The sequence below is a fragment of the Nomascus leucogenys genome, chromosome 2 (assembly GCF_006542625.1).
Source record: "Nomascus leucogenys isolate Asia chromosome 2, Asia_NLE_v1, whole genome shotgun sequence".
NCBI lineage: Eukaryota > Metazoa > Chordata > Mammalia > Primates > Hylobatidae > Nomascus > Nomascus leucogenys.
Window position 1 is genome coordinate 20197377 of NC_044382.1, and position 12502 is coordinate 20209878.

Genomic DNA, 12502 nt, shown 5'->3' on the forward strand with positions numbered 1-12502 from the left:
ATGGAAACAACAACAACAAATACAAAAGATAATGAAACAGAAACCTGGTTCTTTGAAAAGATAAATAAAATTGATAGACCTTTAGCAAGATTAACTAAGAAAAGAAGAGAGAAGATCCAAATAAGCTCAATTAGAAACAAAATGGGAGATACCACAACTGATACCACAGAAATACAAAAGATTATTCAAGGCCACTATGAACACTTATGCACATAAACTAAAAAACCTAGAGGAGATGGACAAATTCTTGGAAATATACAACCCTCCTAGATTAAACCAGGAAGATATAGAATCTCTGAACAGGCCAATAAGAAGCAGCAAGATTGAAATGGTAATTTAAACATTCCATGCAAATGGACACCAAAAGCAAGCAGGAGTACCTATTCTTATATCAGACAAAAAAAACAACAGCATTTAAAAAAGACAAAAGGGGACATTATATAATGATAAAAGGACTAGTCCAACAGGAAAATATCACAATCCTAAATATATATGTGAGTCCAGGACCAGATGGACTCACAGCTGAATTCTATCACACATTCAAAGAGGAATTGGTACCAATCCTCTTGACACTATTCCAAAAGACAAAGAAAGAGGGAATCTTACCTAAATCATTCTATAAAGCCAGTATCACCCTAATACCAAAACCAGGGAAAGGCATAAAAAAAAATACAGACCAATATTCCTAATGAACATAGATGCAAAAATCCTCAGGAAAATACTAGTGAACCCAATCCAACAGCATATCAAAAAGATAATCTACCATGATCAATTGGGTTCCATACCAGAGATGCAAGGATGGTTTAATATCAATAAGTGGTTTAAGTTAATAAATGTGATACAACACATAAATAGGATTGAAAACAAAAACCACATGATTATCTCAATAGAAGCAGAAAATACATTTGATAAAATTCAGCATCACTTTATGATTAAAACTCTCAGCAAAATTGGCATAAAAGGGACATACCTTAAGGTAATAAAAGCCATTTACAGGAAACCCACAGCCAACATTGTACTGAATGGGGAAAAGTTGAAAGCATTTCCCCTGGGAACTGGAACAAGACAAGGATGCCCACTTTCACCACTTCTATTCCACATAGTACTGGAAGTCCTAGCCAGGGCAATCAGACAAGAGAAAGAAATAAAGAGCATCCAAATTGGTAAAGAGGAAGTCAAACTGTCACAGTTTGCTGATGATATGATCATATATCTAGAAAACCCTAAAGACTCATCCAAAAAGCTCCTAGAACTGGTAAATGAATTCAGCAAAGTTTCAGGTTACAAAATTAATGCACACAAATCAATAGCTCTGCTATACACCAACAGCAACCAAGCTGAGAATCAAATCAAGAACTCAACCCCTTTCACAATAGCTGCAAAAAATAAAATAAAATTCTTAGTATATCTAACCAAGGAGGTGAAAGACCTGTACAAGGAAAAAAACTACAAAACACTGCTGAAAGAAATCATAGATGACACAAACAAATGGAAACACATCCTATGCTCATGGACGGGTAGAATCAATATTGTGAAAATGACCATACTGCCAGGGGTGGTTTCAAGATGGCCGAATAGGAACAGCTCCAGCCTACAGCTCCCAGCATAAGCAACGCAGAAGATGGGTGATGTCTGCATTTCCAACTAAGCAAAGGGCACACCAGGAGATTATATCCCATGCCTGGCTCAGAGGGTCCCATGCCCACAGAGCCTCACTCATTGCTAGCACAGCAGTCTGAGATCGATCTGCAAGGTAGCAGCGAGGCTGGGGGAGGGGTGCCCACCATTGCTAAGGCTTGAGTAGGGAAACAAAGCAGCTGGGAAGCTCCAACTGAGGGGAGCCCACCACAGCTCAAGGAGGCCTGCCTGCCTCTGTAGACTCCACCTCTGGGGGCAGGACATAGCCAAACAAAAGGCAGCAGAAACCTCTGCAGACTTAAATGTCCCTGTCTGACAGCTTTGAAGAGAGTAGTGGTTTTCCCAGCACGGAGTTTGAGATCTGACAATGGACAGACTGCCTCCTCAAGTGGGTCCCTGACACCCGAGTAGCCAAACTGGGAGCCAAACTACTCAGCCATAAAAGGAAATGAAATAATGGCATTTGCAGCAACCTGGATGGAATTGGAGACTTATTCTAAGTGAAGTAATGGAAATTGGAATGGAAATTTCCAAACATTTGAGAACAAATGTTCTCACTCATTTGTGGGAGCTAAGCTGTGAGGATACAAAGGCATAAGAATGACATATTGGACTTTGGGGACTTGGGAGAAAGGGTGGGGGTGACAACGGATAAAAGACTACACATTAGGTACAGTGTACACTGCTGTGGTGATGGGTACACCAAAATCTCAGATATCACCACTAAAGAACTTATTCATGTAACCAAACACCACCTGTTCCCCCAAAATCTATTGAAATATAATAATTAAAAGTAAGAAAAAAACATAACAAAATCAGTAGCATTTCTATATGTCAACAGTGAACAATGTGGAAAAGAAATGTAAAAAGTAATAACATTTACAATAGCCACAAATAAAATTAAATATCTAGGAATTAACCAAAGAAGTGAAAGTGTGCTATAATGAAAACTATGAAACACTGACGAAAGAAATTAAAGAGTACACCAAAAAAATAATAAAAAAAGTTATGTTCATGGATTGGAAGAATCAGTATTGTTAAGATATATATACTACCCAAAGCAATCTACAGATTCAGTGCAATCCCTATCAAAATACCAATGACATTCCTCGCAGAAATAGAAAAAAATTATCCTAAAATTTATATGGAACCACAAAAGACCCGGAATAGCCAAAGCTATCCTAGGCAAAAATAACAAAAGTGAAGAAATCACACTACCTGACTTCAAATTACATAGAGAGCTATAGTGATCAAAACAGCATGGTACTGACATAAAAACAGACACACATATCAATGGAACAGAACAGAGAACCCAGAAACAAATAAACGCACCTACAGTGACTTCATTTTTGACAAAGATACTAGGAATATACAGTGGGAAAAAAGATAGTCTTTTCAATAAATGGTGCTGGCAAAACCAGATATCCATATGTAGAAGAATGAAGCTATACTCCTGCTTTTCACCATATACAAAAATCAAATCAAAATTGATTAAAGACTTTAAGAACTCAAACTATGCAACTACTACAAAAAAAAAAACATTGGGGAAAATCTCCAGGACACTGGTCTGGGCAAAAATTTCTTAAACTATATCCGACAAGCATAGGCAACAAAAGCAAAAATGGACAAATGGGATGACTTGAAGTTAAAAAGATATTGCACAGCAAAGGAAACAATCAACAAAAAGCAAAGAGACAACTCACAGAATGAGAGAAAACATTTGAAAACTATCCCTCTGATAAGAGATTAATAACCAGAATATATAAAGAGCTCAGATAACCCTATAGGAAAAAGTCTAGTAATCCAGTCAAAAAATGGGCAAAAGATTTAAATAGACATTTCTCAAAAGAAAACATACAAATGGCAAATATGCATATGAAAAGGTGCTCAACATCTTTGATCATCAGAGGAAGGCAAATCTAAACTACAATGAGATATCACCTCACCCCAGTTAAATGGCTCATATCCAAAACAGGTAATAACAAATGCTGACGAGGATTGCTGTTGGTGGCAATGTAAATTAGTACAACCACTATGGAGAACAGTTTGGAGGTTCCTCAAGACAGTAAAACTAGAGCTACCATATGATCCATCAATCCTACTGCAGTAGGATTCAGTAATTTAGTATAGTAATTTAGCATACTAATTTAGAGCTAATTCCATCAGCTCTCCAAAGCTTCAGTATCCTGCTTAGTATACCAAATTCTTTAGTATACTAAATTAGTATACCAAATTCTTTAGTATACTAAATTAGTATACCAAATTCTTTAGTATACTAAATTAGTATACCAAATTCTTTAGTATACTAAATTAGTATACCAAATTCTTTAGAAAGAAAATTAGAATACTGAAGAGGTATCTGCGCTCCCATGTTTGTTGCAACACTGTTTACAATAGCCAAGATTTGGAAACAACCCAAGTGTCCATCAACAGATGAATGGATGAAGAAATGTGGTACATATACACAATGGAGTACTATTCAGCCATAAAAAAGAATGAGATCCTGTCATTTGCAACAACATAGATTAAACTGGAGGTCATTATGTTAAGTGAAATAAGCCAGGCATAGGAAGACAAACATCACATTTTGGGGCTCTAAAAATCTAACAATTGAACTCATGGATATAGAGAATAGAAGGATGGTTACCACAGGCTGGGAATGGTAGTGGGGGAGTGGGGAAGTGGAGGAGGGGATGGTTTACAGGGTAAAAAAAATAGAAAGATAGATATTTGATAGCACAATAGAGTGACTATAGTCAATAATAATTGTACACTTAAAAACAAGTAAAAGAGTGTGACTAGATTGTTTGTAACACAAAGGATAATGCTTGAGGGGATGGATACCCCATTCTCCATGGTGTCATTATTTCACGTTGCGTGCCTGTATCAAAATATCTCATGTACCCCATAAATAGATACATCTACTATGTATCTGCAAAAGTTAAAAGTAAAACAAATTAAAAAGACATCAGAGTTTCATTCTCTTCACAGAATGTTGGTTTGGGAAGGAGCAGCTCAGACAAACACAGTGTTCACCTAGCAGAGATATCAAGAAGGTCTTAGGTCATGAAGGTCAGCTATTAATGGTTCAAGCCAAACCACCAGAACAATCTAGTGAAACATCACTTCCATCACTCTGTAGTTCAAGGTAAGTTTGGGGACTGGAAGGACAGTATTCAGTGCAGCTCTCCAAAGCTTCAGTCCACAACCCAAGTCCCCACATGCAGTTCAACTTCCCACCCCACGTCCTCCCCCAATTATTAGTCTCTTTACAGGAAAGACCTGAGACAGTGTCTCAGATCTTCAGGCTTTTGAGTATTTTCTCTTTTATAAAAAAACTCAAAGGCCATAAGGGCAGGATGCCAAAATATCAAATTGTACAAAAACACTCAACTGGCAACTATTCAATAATAGCTCATTATGTCCATAGAGTGGTTGACAACTCCCTTTCAGTCTCTATCTTCAGAAATCAGCTACTGTCTGTTTAACGTCCTATCTTTTGTCTCAGGCAATGTTCTTGAGGGCAAGCAACAGAAACTGAATTGGGCTGACTTATGCCAAGAAAGAATTTATCAAAAGGATAGAATAAGATACCAGAGAAAACCAAGTTCAGAAACTATTATCCTGAGGCCAGGCATGATGGCTCATGCCTGTAATCGCAGCACTTTGAAAAGTCGAGGCGTGTGGATCACTTGAGGTCAGGAGTTCAAGATGAGCTTGGCCAACATGGTGAAACCCTGTCTCTACTAAAAATACAAAAACTAGCAGGGCGTGGTGGTGTGTGCCTTCAGTCCCAGCTATTTGGGAGGCTGAGGCAGGAGAATGACTTGAACCCGGGAAGTGGAGGTTGCAGTGAGCCAAGATCGAGCCACTGCACTCCAGCCTGGGCAATAAAGACTCGGTCTAAAAAAAAAAACCAAAAACCAAAAACCAAACCAAAACAAAACAAACTAAAACTACATAACTATTATCCTGGAAAAAGACCCCATTCTGCCACAAAATGGTGTCCACAAAATAGCGTTTGCTCTGGATGTGAGGCACTTAATGCTGGAACTTGTTTATCCCTGAATCAGGCTGTCTTGGGGGTACCACCATTTTCCTTTTTTTCCCCCCTTGGAAACTACATCTTGCTGTCCAAGTATCACTGCCAAATAACTATCCACAGGCCCTGCTTGATGGAACCCTACCTTCGGATGCAAAGCCAGGAGTGGATACACATGATTGGCAGAGCCTATGCCCATGCCTTTACTGTCAGTGGAATCTTGAAAGCAAGTGTCTGGCATTTTTAGATTCGATAGAAGGAGGTTGTATAATATTTTTCAGCTCAGGCTGCCATAACAAAATATCATAGTCTGTATGGCTTAAACAACAGACATTTATTCCTCACAGGTCTGGAAGCTGGGAAGTCCAAGATAAGTAAGGGCCTTGTCCCTTCTCCTAGCTTCCAGGTGGCTGTCTTCTCCATGTGTTCTTCCATGGCAAAGAGACGGATGGAGAAAAAGAGAGAGAGAGTGTGTGTGTGTGTGTGTGTGTGTTCTGGTCTCTCCTCTTCTTCTTATAAGGATACCAGTGCTATTATGGGGGCCCCCACCCTCATGACCTCATCTAAACCCGAGCACCTCCTAAAAACACCACCTCCAAATACCATAATACTGGGGGCTAGCACTTCAATATACATTTGAGGGAGGATGCAAACATTCAATTCATAATAGAAGTGGACTGTGACTGCCTTGAAATCTCAGAGCTGGAGGATCCCAAAATAACAACAAAAGGGTTTAGGTGTTAACAGCCAAAAATAATGACGAAAGCACGTAACATATTTTCAGTTAGACCAGTGATTCTCTGGGAATGATTTTGCTTATCCCTACTCAGGGATATTCACAAGGTCTAGAGACATTTTTGGTTGTCATAACTGGAAGATGTGTTAGTAGCGTCTAGTGAGTAGATGCCAGGGATGCCACTAAACATTCTACAATGCACAGGACAGCCCACAACAACAAAGGATTAAATGGCCGCAAATATTAGTCATGCCATGATGGAGAGACCCTGAGTTAGACTAAAAGCTCCATGTGGGTGAAAACCCTCTCTGGCTTTTCTCACCTTTATGTCCTGACAAACATCAAAGCATGGACTCCACATGTTCAATAGATAAACAAAAGAGGTGGTGGATTAATATATTTTTGACTTCCCACTAGTTTTAACAGAAAAGGGACCAAGAAATTCTTATTTCTTTTTGCTTGGCTTCTTCCTGGCCACCATGTCTTCTAACATGTGGCTATCCATGCAGCAGACACCTGATACATACTTATCAAATCAATAAATTCAAGGCAAAATCCAGAGTCTAAGTAATGCCTACAAAACCCTAAATAATTTGGCTTTTTGTTCACTCTTCAGCCTCCTTTCCATCCATTTTACCCCTTGCTCACTCTGTTCCAGCCTCACTGGCTTCCTTGTTGTCCTTCCTGCATGTCATCCATGCTCATGTTCCCTCTTCCTGGAATGTTCTCTGCACACTCCACTCTGCAGATAGCCATAGGCTCATTCTCTAGGCCCCTGCCCAGGTCTTTACTAAAATGACCTTTTTGCAATTAGACTTACGGTGATGACCCTTGGTAAAGAAACACCTACCACCCCACCCTTGGCATTCCTGATATCTTTACACTGCTCTTTTATTCCCCACATTCCTGATCACTTATTATAGAATTTACTAATATGTTGTTTTTACTGTTTATTATCTGTCTTCCTCCACTAGAGTGATGTTTTCATTTATCTTATTTATGATGTATATCAAGTACTTAGAGTGGTGCTGACATATAGAGGTGATCAATAAATGTTTCTTGAATGAATAAATAACTGAATCAACCCCCAAACATGGGATGGGCTGAAAATACAAATTGTTTCCCTAAAAGACTTCCTAAAATTCACAGAATGACAGACCCATTGTGGTGCAACAGATGCACAGGACGTCTGGATGTTTGGCAACGTTGGGGGCCAATGCTGGAAGCAAAGCACTGACCTGCCAAATACATCCTCTTGAGGCTTCTTGTGTACCAGACAGGACCCCAGGGCTTCCAAAAATAGCCTCTATTTCTCACAAGTCTATGAAGGAAATATTGGAGTTCAGAGTTTACAAATGAGGAAACTGGGACTCAGGGAGATTAAGTGGCCTTCCCTAGGGGCAATAGAGCTGGAAAGTAATGGAGCTGAAGAAGTGAGCTGGATTTTTCTGATTCCACAACTCATGACCCTGAATCCTACTTCCAAGGGCATTGAGCCTAGCGTGGTGGGGCAGTTCTCTTGGTGTTAGACCTCTGGAGCCTGTACCAAGTGACTATGGAGAGGTGAAGAATGTCCAGATTAACAGGCAAAAAAGGAGGCAAAATCATAGACACCAAACAGGAGACCTCTCCAAACCACCACTTAATTTTCTGACTGCTTAATAGTAATACAATACTGTATTGTGCACATTCAACAATTTCATATTAGCCATCTGATTGGCACCTCGCTACAACCCAATGCATTATTCAGACGAGAAGATTTGTGTCTATCTTCCAGGTAAAGAAATAGAGGTGTGGAATGATATAGTGACTTGTACCCATATGCCTAGGATTGGAATTTAGTGTTCTTTCTGCTATTCTACCTTGCTGCTCAATATCAATTGGAAAAAGAGCCATTTTCGTAAACAAAAAGTATATCTAGGTGTGTACTTGCATGTGCATACATGCATGCATGCATATAAACATACGTGTGTTTGTGTGTATACATGTTTGTATGAATATGTCTTTGTGTGTGCACACAAATGTATACATGCATGTGTGTTTGTGTGTGTGTGTGTGCACGCAGATGTGTGCATACAAGACCCAGACGCTAACCTCAAAAGCAACACCCTGTTTGTTGACTACTTCAGCTGTTAGGTTCTCTACATGCTCCAGATACATTTGGAATTCAAGAAGAGATGGGTGGGTGCTAAGAAACACCCTGAATGAGATGTGAGTCAAGACATCTGGTTTCTAGACCTGCCCTTTTCACTTTCCTCATTTACCTAGACAGGAGTTTGGCCATGTGATTTCTGAAATTGACAGATTCTCTGACCCTGACCTCAGCCTCAGTGTCTCTGCAAGCTGTTCTCTCCTCACACTAGTTTGTTCTCTTTGATCAGTTAATTCCTTATGTCCTGGTTTGAACCCTACTTCCACAAGAAGGTTATTGTCTCTTATAGAGTCCTCTGATTTCCTTTTATGGCATTTAGCATAGCAGTTTAAAAACATCCTTTTATGGCCGGGTGCGGTGGCTCACGCCTGTAATCTCAGCACTTTGGGAGGTCAGGGCAGGTGGATCATGAGGTCAGGAGATCGAGACCATCCTGGCTAACACAGTGAAACCCCGTCTCTACTAAAAATACAAAAAAAAAAAAAAAAAATTAGCCCGGTGTGGTGGTCCGTGCCTATAGTTCCAGCTACTCAGGAGGCTGAGGCAGGAGAATGGCGTGAACCCCAGAGGCGGAGCTTGTGGTGAACCGAGATTGCACCACTGCACTCCAGCCTGGGCCACAGAGCAACACTCCATCTCAAAACAAACAAACAAACAAACAAACAAAAACATCCTTTTATTTCTGTGTTATCTGATCAAAGTCTATCTCCCCTGGTAGGCTGAGGCTTCCACAAGAATGGGAGTCTTGTGACTTCTCCTCACTGCCCTATGCCCAGGGCTGAGCCCTGAATCGTCTTCAGAGCTCCATCATTCTGTGTTGAGTGAATGAATGCAGGACAGGACCTGGATTTGAGCTCAGTTTCCACCGGTAAGAACTTGCGTGAGAAGTAACATCATCTAAAGATCAGTAAACCAGCAAGTGCTTTCTCTCTGTAGCAACATTTTAAGATTAACCATATTTATGACATTTTGGCTTTTGACTAGCTATTCCAATGCTTGTAGTAGATTAAAATATACATATATATTTCAGTATGCTTTAAATATATATGTAATCTTTTATACATATATTTTGATAAGCTTTACATAATATTTTACATATAATATTATATAAAGCTTACCAATATACATGCCAGTAAGCTTTTTGCGAATCTGTGACATAAATATCAGATCCCCCAAATTCTTCATTCCACCATGGCCTTGTTTTTCTTCCTTATACCTGTACTGTATAAGATGTGTCCAAAAGCTCTTGGAATTATTTTGAAAATTAGAAATACTTATCCAAATGAATTGAGTGTAGCTTTACAATGTTTCTTGGGAGTGTCTATTTGCGGAGCCACTTTAGCTAACCGCACAGGAAACTTCATCTCATGACCTATGATTTCACCCTGATTTAAACCAAAATGTTCTACCCAGCTTGCTTACTTTCTTTCTTCCTCACACTTGATGCCAAATGACTTTTGATCCATTTCAGAAGTTAAATTCACACTGCAAGGATGAAAACTGACTGCAATCAAAGCTGTTCAAAATATTCTTGAGACTCGAATGATCTAGCAATGGCAGTCTCACTGGGTTACATCCACAACCTCTCAGGGTGACCACTTTGAACATGGTAGCATTTATATGATTTGTTTTTAAGATAGTCAAATTGCTTGTAGAGTCATAACTCACAATTTCTTGAAGTGAGATCATTAAGATAAAAACTGTTTTTACATAACTGTTCTTATAACATTTAATTTAAACCTTTGATATTATGGGTGGGAAATGAATCAGTAAAAAATGCTATTTATCGATATATCTGTTTAGCCCAGTAGGCTGTAATGTCAGAAGGGTAGAGATCATGTCTCTCATAATGACTGTTTTGTCCCCCAAAACAAGCATAGTTGCCTAGAGGCAATACAATATAGTGGCAATACATTCCAGTTTGCTCAAAATGGTCTCCATTTACTCTGGAGTGTTCTGGGGTAATTTTTTTTTTTTTTTTTTCCAGACGGATTCTTGCTCTGTCGCCCAGGCTGGAGTGCAGAGGCGCAATCTCAGCTCACTGCAAGCTCCGCCTCCTGGGTTCACGCCATTCTCCTGCCTCAGCATCCAGAGTAGCTGGGACTACAGGCGCCCGCCACCACGCCCGGCTAATTTTTTTTTTTTTTTTTGAGACGGAGTCTCACTCTGTCGCCCAGGCTGGAGTGCAGTGGTGCGATCTCAGCTCACTGCAAGCTCTGCCTCCCAGGTTCACGCCATTCTCCTGCCTCAGCCTCCTGAGTAGCTGGGACTACAGGCACCCGCCACCACACCCGGCTAATTTTTTTGTATTTTTAGTGGAGACGGGGTTTCACCGTGTTAGCCAGGATGGTCTCCATCTCCTGACCTCGTGATCCACCCGCCTCGGCCTCCCAAAGTGCTGGGATTACAGTCGTAAGCCACCGCACCCGCCCTGGTGTAATTTTTAATAGCACATCCATTTACTCTTGAAAATGTCCCAGTTTGGGAGATGAATTATATAGCAGTAAGCATTTTTGACTGTATCATGGGTGAAATAATGGATGAATGACTAACCAATGGTTCACATATCCATCACATATCTGAGATATGAGATGAGCTGATCAACTGACTCTCTGAAAACAAAAAGCCCTTGTCTGTAGTGTGCTGATTTGTGTGGTGTAAAAACTCTCACTGTGACTGATTTCAGGCTACCAATTTTATATCAGTGAAGTAGGGGTGAGGAAGGGTTGTGTGAGCCGGTACAAGCTGGCTCCACCAGACCACTGTCCCACATTTGTGAGACACCAAAATAAAAATGGGCATCTGGTTTGTTCCAGGGATGACAGTAAACAAAGTTTAACAACTGATATGACATGGGTACCAGTCCATCAGAATGGATGCTGATCTAATCACCGCAGACATAAACTGTGAACAACCAAGTCAGCCAACTACAGCATCATGGCTCTAGCTGCATGGGGATGAAGCCACCACCTTGATCTTTGGTAAGTGAGAGATCCTGTCCTGTGCTCTCACTTACTAAACTTACTGACTTAGTTTGTCAAAGGTGGGGCAAGGACCATAGCAATCTGACTTCCAGGTCCTCATAGCGATCTTTTGGTGTTTCCTGGAATTTTAAACAGGAGTAGTCCTCCCCTGTGTGTGGTGTACTCTCTGAAGGTTGTGAGTGGATCACAGAGCATCATAGATCCATGCTGGGAACTCCTGCTGGTCTGCCCTACTGGAGGACATTCCACAGTTTCTCTGTTTCCTTGATGTGAAATTGAACTGTAAAGGAGTTAGACAACATAAGCTAAAAGTATTCTCAACCTCTCTTTGATTTTGGTAGAAAAAAAGCTTTTTTTTTTAAGATAAAATAAAATATACTCCCGGGCCATCATATCACTGTTCTTAGAAGATGTGGGCCAACTTTCAACTCCATCAAGAAATAGGTAATTCGTCTAGTAGACGAACATATTAGTTAAAGGAAAATGAGGGCAAATCAAAACCCTTCCTTGGCATCTTGAAGGGTTGTTGGAGTGAAGCTGTGTGAAGCTGCTACTTTGATGCTGGAATGCATCCATTTTCTCTGCAGAGAACAAAGACTCAGCAGGCAACATTCCTGAAGGTTGTCAGACTCCTTAGATAGTTGATTCCTGGAAGTCAGTGTCGGACATGCCTAGTAGACAGGAGGAGGGAAATGGTGGTATCACCCGTTTAGAGAGGATCTAGTATATGACTGGAACTGACTGTCACCTACATTGTATGATTTGAAGGCATTGAGAACTCCCACATTCCACATCAGGGTCAACTTCATGAGTGTGCGACCTTTGCAGGTGCACAGTGCTCTGTGGTTGGAAGGGCCTTACGCTTTATTTAGTGCTCAGCTGTTGCCATCTTGAAATTCTCAATAACTTTTAAACAAGGGGCCCAGAATTTTTATTTTGTACCAGGTCCC